This window comes from Maylandia zebra, linkage group LG14 (assembly GCF_041146795.1).
Source record: "Maylandia zebra isolate NMK-2024a linkage group LG14, Mzebra_GT3a, whole genome shotgun sequence".
Classification (NCBI taxonomy): Eukaryota; Metazoa; Chordata; class Actinopteri; order Cichliformes; family Cichlidae; genus Maylandia; species Maylandia zebra.
In genome coordinates this window covers 21,570,168-21,579,793 of record NC_135180.1, presented here as the reverse complement: position 1 = coordinate 21,579,793, position 9,626 = coordinate 21,570,168, and the positions used below count along the sequence as shown (strand labels likewise).

At 38.3% G+C, this 9,626-nt stretch overlaps 1 protein-coding gene across 3 annotated transcripts in view; it reads left to right on the top strand.

Annotated features, from left to right (window-relative positions):
• The window catches only part of grik4 (glutamate receptor, ionotropic, kainate 4), a 362,487-nt gene that overhangs the window by 30,743 nt on the left and 322,118 nt on the right, over positions 1–9,626 (top strand). The window contains exon 1 of one of the 3 annotated variants that reach the window (XM_076873194.1): positions 8,859–8,916. The exons of the other annotated variants lie outside the window; for them this stretch is intronic. The gene's annotated coding sequence lies outside the window, so the exon portion shown is untranslated. Of the gene's footprint in view, positions 1–8,858; positions 8,917–9,626 lie in introns of those variants that run through there. 3 annotated transcript variants of the gene reach the window in all.

Genomic DNA, 9,626 nt, shown 5'->3' with positions numbered 1-9,626 from the left:
TTATAAGTGTCTGATTTGCAAGGGAGGGCGATTGACTGTTATACAATAATTTAGCTGCCCTGGATGTTTCCTTTGCTGTGGAAGTACTCCAATTTCTGTATGTAATTTTGAAACGCAATAAAGATATTGTTGGAAAAAAAAAATAAGCTGCTGTAAACTCAACTCATATTTGAGTTGACTGTCTCATGATTGGCCACATGTGCACCTGACCAGTTAAAATCAAAAATTCTATAAATGGCTATTTCAGTGTCTGGTGTTGATCGGTCTGTCTGTTTATCCATTGCTGCTGCCTGTGTATATCTTACAGGATTCAGTGATTTAGACGGATAAGTGATGACACCACTGAAATGTGAATCTTGCGGTTGAATACTGTAAAGTTCTAATGTCCCACACTAGAAAATTGATTACTAGCCGTTACTGCAATTAGGACCTCTAGTATGCTTAAAAAAAATTAACGGATGGATAGCAATTAATAAACTAACAGATACTCTGTTTCCTTTGCCTCATGCTGCCTGTTAACACTTTTTGCATTAAATTTGATTAGATTTGATACTTTCCTGTTAACTCGACTGTGTCATGACATGATGTGAAACTTAGATTGCATGTAAGGTATTATTTATGCCAAGGATGCACTGAGAAATCTGATTGGTATCATTATCCAAGCTAACATTTTTAAGTTGATTGGGTAATAGCCATGGTGTAATCAATCCACACTAAATAGATTTTCTTCAACACTGTCATTATCAAGTTTTGTGTTTGTGTTACCAAATACATTCATTCTGTCATTATGAGCTCTCATCTGTCTGCTGTGAAAAGATCAATTTATATGCATGTCTCGCATTTAGCAGTCCTGCTCTGTCTAATTTATTATTCTTTGAAGGCTGACAGTGTTGCTAATAACCAACTTTTTATCATTATTGACAATCAAGTTTCTCAAATGAGTGGGACTGTGCTTTATTGAATAATGTTTGTTTAATTATTGATCACTCAATAAACTTATCAGCAGCACAGAAGAAAAGACAGAGCAGAAAGGACGAGGGCAGTGAGGCTGTTAGAACACAGTATTTTATGAGTCTGCAGTCAAAGAACAAATTAGCAAATATTTGAGAAGCATTTGAGGGAAGGTTAAACCTCCAACAAAGGACATGGCATGCTAGAAAATAAATACATTTGAACAATTTATTCACACGTAAGAATAAAAAAATCACAAATGACAATAAAAGGTTAATTATTTACTTTCCATGTGGCAAAGCAATTATACCTATCATATATTAGATATTAGTGGCTGTACAACAATATATAGATTATACTGAGTTAATGTTTTTGTTTGTTTAAAATGTGAAATCCCATTATATTCTGTAAATAGTGATGCACTGAAGTATTTCATTTATTGAAATGGTTGGTTTTAGACATAAAAATTCTTGCCCCTGTTTGGTTTATCCTTCAAGCTCGGGTCCTCTTACCAGAGGCATGGGAGCTTGAGGATCCTGCGCAGTATATTTGCTGTTCTTACGACTGTTCTCTGCTGGACAGAGATCTTGGATGTTGCTCCTGGGATCTGCTGGAGCCACTCGCGTAGTTTGGGGGTCACTGCACCGAGTGCTCCGATTACCACTGGGACCACTGTTACCTTCCTCCTCCACATCTTCTTGGGTTGTTCTCTGAATTCTTGGTACTTCTTCAGCTTCTCGTGTTCCTTCTTCCTGATGTTACTGTCATTTGGCATTGGTACGTCTATCACTAGGGCTTCCTCTGCTTGTCCACCACTACTATGTGCGGTTGGTTAGCCATCACCATTTTGTCCACCTGTATCTGAAAGTCCCACAAGATCTTAACTTGGTTATTCTCAACCACCCTAGGAAGGCATCTCCTTGGTAGATCCCGCGCTTGATAGTGACTTGTGTTATAGGTGAAGTTGGCCTCTAGTGTGGTTTGCCACATCCCCATTGAGTTCCCGATGGCTCTTAGTGTCCTGGTGGTCTTGTATAGTTCTCAATATTCCAGGATCCATGTGTGGGGCATCGAGTCATAGGCTTCCTTGTAGTCAATCCAGGCGGCGCACAGGTTGGTCAGTCTGGTCTTGCAGTCTTGGGCGAATGCTCTGTATACAAGTAGCTGGTGTTTCCCTTCTCTGGTATTCATGCCAAATCCTTTCTGTGCCCCTTTCATCTATTGATCCATGTGCCTGCTCATCTTACCTGCTATTATGCCTGACAGGGGCTTCCATGTGGTGTTGAGGCAAGTTATTGGCCAGTAGTTGGATGGGAGTGGTCCTTTCTGGGGATCTGGACTGTCCGGCCTTCAGTTAGTCATTCTGTGTGTCTCTTGATAATTAGCAACTGGTTCAGCTGCCAGATGCTCATGGAATACAGTCAGCTTCTTCAGCCAGTAAGCATGAATCATGTCGAGGCCTCGTGCTGTCCCAACTTTTCATATCTGAGACCCTTTCTTGGATGTCAGCCACTATGATGGTTACTGGTCCCTGTTCACAGAGGTTACTGTGGTGTTCTGTTAGATCCACTAGCCACAGAGCATTGTTGTTATGGGTTGCGTCCTTCTTCCATATGCTCTTCCAGTATTACTCCGTCTCCACCCTTAATGGGGCTGTTCCCATATTGTTCCAAGCACACCTTGGATGGGTCTGTGCAGAACAGCTGGTTTATTCTCCTGCCTTCTATCTCTCTGGTATACCTCTTCAAGGGGCTGGCCAAGGCTGTGAGTCTTTGATTGGCAGTCTCCAAGGCCTCAGGTACGAGCAGCTTGCTGTACTTCTTAGACACCTTCTTCATTGCACCTATATATATATATATATATATATATATGTATATATATATATATATATATATATATATATATATATATATATATATATATATATAGATAGATAGATATAGATATATATACCTATATAGATATAGATAGATATATATATATGGGGTGCAACGATACACAAAATTCACAGTTCGGTTCGATACTTTGGTGTCACGGTTCGATATTTTTTCGATACAAAAAATGTTCATGCTTTTTTTAATATGTCATTTATTAAAATTATAAATATATATTTTAACTCAAACGTACAGTTTTTCAATTTAATGTTGCTGAAACAACAAAGGGATAAAATAATAAATCTATCTGATCGAGAAATCACTCGTCTTTGGAAAAGAGAGTTTATTACAGAGAAATGGCTCTTTCCAAAATAAAAGCTATACTATACGCTTCTTCTGGGGTTTATTCTCAGCAGCATATTAAACATATCAGGTCCCCATAAGGAGACTCATGTGCTAACGGCTGTCTAAATGACTCGGGTAAAGTTTGTAGCATGCGTGCTTGTTATTTTTGTCTGCTTCCACTTGTCTTTGCACTAGGATGATGTCGGCGTAAATGTGCAGTCATATTCGTTGTGTTCCCAGTAGTGCTGTCAGCGTTAATCTGAAATGACGTTAACGCCACAACACGGCAAATCTACGTTAACGAGCTACGCGGATCGCCCCGTGTGTGGGGCTGGACGGCCAACACGTTAATGAGCAAACTGCGCTAACGCAGTAGTTCCCACCCATGTAACTGAGCATTGCGTGGCACATCCGACATACTGTTTTACTTTTGTCCATGACGCGCTTACCTTCAGGGTCATACTTCACATGAAAACCAAAATAGTTCCAAACGCCAGATCTAAATGAGGGTGGGGGAGGTTCAATTTTCCATGTTGCAACGAGCTTAGCTTCTGTCTTGCTAGCTTGCGCTGCGCTTAGTGGATCTGCGCTCGACAGTGCAGCCTAGGCGGAGTAGTCGAACGCAGATCCACTGAGCTCTCAACACAGACAGCATCGTCAGAACAAAAGTTGATAACCGAAAGCACTATATCGAACGGTTCAATATCGATACGAGTGTTGTTGCACCCCTAATATATATACACACACATATATACATACACAAATATATATATTTGTGTGTGTATATATATTTGTGTGTGTGTATATTATATATATATATATATATATATATGTGTGTGTGTGTGTGTGTATTGTGTATATTTGTGTATTATTAACAAATATATTATTATATATTTGTGTATATTTGTATATATATATATATATATATGTGTGTGTGTGTGTGTGTGTGTGTGTGTGTGTGTGTGTGTGTGTGTTTATTTTTCCATCAGAACATTCTTTACATTGTTTTGTTGTTTTTTAAATTTAAAGTTCACTTATCATGTGACTGACTGTAGTAAAACCTTTCAGTGTGGCTATATTATTAAATGGTACCAAGTGAGCTTAAGAACTTGTACAAATTTTTATCTGTCCGTTTTTGCACTTTGTCAGGCCATCAGTTGCAAATTGCATGTGAAAATATCCCATATTTTATGTCTGAACTCTAATGACTTGTAAAGCTTCTAAATGGTCCTCTTTTTTTCTTAATTCCTGGCTCTTCATCACACGTACAGCCATGCCATAATGAATCACTTAGGAGTGTGATTGCCTGTGGGCCTTCTGGGAAAGGTAGTGCGTGGTTGACAGGGCATCTGGCCAAGTTGTGCTATAAAAAAGCAGACCTAATAAAGCCAGAGTTCAATATGGGTCAGGTGCTTTGTACAACTGACCTCCCCATAAATCCAACTTTTCTCCTATCGAAATTGAATTCTTAAAAAATACACAGAAACAGTGATATATGTAACCTTTTACATCCAAATGTACAGTATTAGGTACATGTAGGGCTTGTGATAAATACACTGAATATCTTCACATAATCATTAAAGGGGGGTTATGAGGTTGTCAGCATGAAGTATGGCTCTGTCAGGTCAGCACTTCATTTGGAAAATGTGCAGAGGCAAGTGTACATCCAGCATCTTTCTTTGCTCCTTCAGCTGACATCTCATTAGAAGCATGTCAGGTCCCCCCACACAATGTTATAATGATTATACTGCAGGGATGGTGTGGTTTACCATGACGGAAGGACAAAAAAAATGGAAAGAAGCTCCTAGCTGCCTTTTTCTCAGTGTGCAGTGATATTATCTCGGGGTTAATTGTAATGCCAGCGCAATAAATCAAAAGCAATGTAAAGCTCAGAAAATGGCATTTGTTAAATGAAGTTCTCAATAAAGACATATTAGTCATAACAAAGGGCTCAGTTTGAGACAAACACCTTTGAAGTGATAACCAACGCTAATATAATTTTAAAAGCGATTACTTCTTTTTCCTTACACAGGTTCTTTAAAGTCATAGGCCACAAGCTTTATCCAGTCATCCATGCTTCTTTTGTTGTATAAAGTTATATATGTGATGAGTGTTGTATATGACAAAAGTGCTATTTACTGCTGTAAACCACATCTGCTGTTCATTATAGTCCTTTTTTATCTCCTGACTAAAAGCAGCTCATCTTGATCTACCTCATCCTTGCTGTTAACAGCACCTAAAACAATTAAATTCAACCTTTTTATTGGTAGCTCTTTAGTGAACCATTATCTAATAAGCACCTGTTATCTGTTCGTTGGCAGAAAACTCCTGATGACGATTCAAAGGCCCGAGTCAGCAGGCACCAGTACTGCAGATACTAGACAAAAATGCACAGGTAGTGGTTTGTGTTTAGTCCATTCTGAGTTCTTAAATGATAAACAGATATAGCTACTAATAATCAGCTGCATTGATTATTAAACCCAAGTCATGCAAATTGCTAATGATGGTTACTTTAGAATAACTTTGCTCTTAAATCCTAGCACAGTGTTTTTATGTGTTTTAAATTTCAGCAATAGTCTCTTAAATTTTATTTTGACTTATTTAATATGATGCCATCAGCACATTTGTATAGACTAATCAGTGTATGACAACCAAGAGGCTTTAGTGCCATGATCATTCGCAAAAAATATAAAGACATTGTCTCTTTTGTTATGTTCACAATGATCCCACACTGCTTCAATAATTTTGAGATTCCGGCTCTGGGGAGACCAATCCATGTGTGTTTTTCTATCCAGTTATGCTTTTACTGCACTGACAGTGTATTTGGCATCACCATGCTAAAAAAGCTGCTGCCACTCAGGTGGTACTAATGGTACTTTTCTACCTTCATCATCCATCAAAATTGACAAGATCCAACACCACTGATTAAAACTGAGCCAATGATTTGAATGAAAATGTTTTAATTTGCATTATTCCCTCTGTAAGGTCTGATTTTCAGTTCAGTTCCTCTGCATACCTCAGCATTTCCGCCTTGTTTTCCTACCTTAAGGGTTTAAGAATATTTCTGATCTCCTTCTTCAGTAAACAATAAATTGCTCAGCTGAAGGGCCAGCAGCATCTCTCAGGTCCTGTGTCAGGTCTTTAACCTGGCCAATGATGTGTTTGTGTGACAGGCTCCTAGTAACGAAGCGGCTAAAGATAATTTTACATTGGTTCTGTTACGTCAGTGCAACACTGGTTCATCGGTGGAGTTAGATGCCTTATGCTTGTGTGATTCATAGGTCAGTATTAAGTTGCTTAATTAATCAAGAAAACATTGTTTTGAAAAAATAACCTGGAGAGCAGCTCAATACCTTTAAGAATCAAAATTATGTCTGGCCTCTTGGAAAAAAATATAAAGAATATAAAAACATCGCTATTCTATATAAAATATGGTAGAACTGTCCATTCGATTTATTTGCAAGACTCTACTATGTCCTGTATACTTATACTTTATGTGCTTAGGATTTTACAAGGGTATCATGATGCAACCCTGCTCATGCTGCTAGACTGTAATGCCCTCGACAGCACTTCAGATGAATCCTCCCTGGCTACATTTTTCTGCTGATGAGCGTGCTCATTCTAACAGACTTAATGTTTATGTTTCATGGATCTCTTTGTGGTGATATTTCTTACACTTTTACATTTCTGAAGGCTCCCAGCCAAACACAACACAATGACTTTAATTAGCTAGAGTCTCTGCATACAAAGATAATTGTGAATAATGTAGTTGCGGTACCCAAGGGTGAATGAACACATCATTTGCCTCACGCCTTGGTTTCTCCTGCGGGGGCATTTCAAACCATTCTACCCCCTCAGTGAAGGTTAACTGTTATAAGGACACGGCGCAGAGGTGAGAGAAGGCCGCCTGATTATATTGACCCAATGATTCATCTTGCCTTCCCCTGTGTTTTGTGAATTGGGTTTAGTTGTGCTGTAGCTTTGTTGTAAATGGGCGGACAAGGTGACCCGTGTTGTAGATCAAACTGCTGAACAACTGCTTGGGGACAGGGTCCTACCCGCCTGACTGGACATCATTTTTCTCCATTTAGCCCCATCTCACACCTGTAATAGGGTGGTCGTCCACATGAATGCTCACGGCACCGCTGGGATAGAGCCGTGTTTTCGCTCACATTGCTTTGTCATTAACAAGAGTCAACAGGTTTACGTCACTTCTGTGCTAGCTTGAAAGGAGCCTAACCGCCAGTTGGTGTTTTTTGTTTAGACTTATTTCTTTGTGTTTTTAAAAATCTTATTCTTTTACCTTTGAATTGAAATCTGCTTAATAAAAGAAGATCATTGAGAATTGACAGCTTTGCCTCAGCTGTGAAATGCATCATGTAGAAAAATAAAAATAATCTCAACCTTATGAAAGCTCTTGTGACTGAGGTTTCCATTTTAAGGAGAATCTTTGTGTTTCTGCAGACACATTGACATTTTCTTTGCTGTGTCTAGTTAAGGTAAGGTGTTAGAGGATGGCTTATGTGTGTTGATAGAATGAAGGTATATTTACAGTGGTTTAAAGATTCATGAGTTCATTGTGGACCATGAGCATAAAAACTAACAAAGCACCGTGCTGTCCAGGGAATGTAAATATCACAGTTTGAACATGAGCACAACAAGATACTCATTTGATAGCCATAATTGCAGTTTCTCTCCAAGCAGAGTACCTGAACTATTCACCAGGATGAAGAACGTGACATGGCTCAAATATCTGAAAACAACACCAAAATAGACTCTCTTGTTAGTCTTGGAAAAAAACCCACAGTCAATGCTATATTTCATTGAATGTACACGTATACTGAGTCATTGTCAGTATACGTTGTTGTGCAGAAAAAAACAAACAAACTTTGGTACTTAGCTAATCTAATCTTGCACCCTTCATAAACATGCCTAAAAGAGTAGCTCATTTGCATGGGATGCACTTGTATTTTGATTACACAACTGGTAAAATGATGAGTTGGGGGACAAAAATCACATTTAAATGAATGTTTGAGGCTAGAATGCAACAGAGCATAAAAAGGCTCCAAATACATTAATGCATTTTTCTATTTAAAATGTAAAGAATAATAGTGAACAATGATATATATTATCTGTGTATGTAACATGAGTGTGTGTCTGTCTGTGTGTAAACGGTTGTGTATTCTGTATGTGCCATTCACTGTCAGATTGTGGCATGTTAATATATGCCAGGGAGCAAGATGTGCTCTCTCTCCTTCTCAAAGAAACATTTCTAACTTTCAGAGTGCATAAAAATCCGAGTGTTTGATCTTCATAAAGCTAATGTTCATTATCTATCTGATCCTTACCTGTTAAACAGTGACCACATGTTCTGTTTTCTTTTAGCTGGAATTTTTTGGTGTGTGTCATCCTTTTTTGACTGCCGATTTGTGGTCATTGAGCTTGTTATCGTTGAGGATCTTTTTCTGCTTTTTTATCTCTGACAGTGGATTGATATTCTGCCAATTCAGAATGTCTTTTAGGGTAAAATAACATTCCAGTAAGCTTTTGCTGTTAGTTTCTTCTCTCTTTTCAAATAGGCTTCTGTTGTTTGTATTAATTAAGTTTGCTGTGATTCGTGTTTGGACAGAGGGATGTTGGTGACTGACTGGAGTGTGTCTGAAAGGGGCAGTTAGTCTTTTCTGGGCTCAGCACTTGGGGCAGATGGCTTTGGGATGAAGGGTGCCCGGGGGAAGCTGGATATAAGGTAATTAAAAAATTTGAGTGCTCTCTTTTGAAAGTGAATTGTCTGACTAATTTTTCCCAGCATACTTTTGATCATGCTTTTTGGTTTTGTTTTGTCCAAAAAGGTAACTGAGTGGATGTGTTACTTTACTCTGCAATGGACTGGAGGACACTGTTCAACATTTAAGCTATATTTTAACTGGGATTTTGAAAGTGCAAACTTTTATCTTTATTTCCATTAAAGTTCATTTAGCTTTTGGTCAATTTACTAATATATTGAAACACATGCTTTTATAATTACACAAATAGAGAGAAAAGCCGGTGTTCAATCACCTTATTGTTTATGGTGAACTGTTGTTAATAAAGGTGAAAACACATACATTTTAAGTGGATTAAGTCTAAAGAGATCACGAACAAATTGCACCTCTGTCTTTTATCATGCACATACAAGAACAACCCTTACTTGTATAATCTGAAATGGAGTTTAAAAATTTTTTCCCCAGCTCTTCCAACTGGTTAAAGGAGTTGGCTAAATCCAACCGTTTATTTATTTGTAACTCTTTTACCTGGATACTTGACTGAGGTGCATGGCCACTTTGATTCATGAGTGTCCTGCTAGCACAGGGGTGGCTGAACTTTAGGTTCCAAGGGTCAGTGTCCTCCAGGTTTTAGATGTGTCCTTGATCCAACACTGATTTAAATGGCTAAATTACCTCAACATTTCTTGAAGTT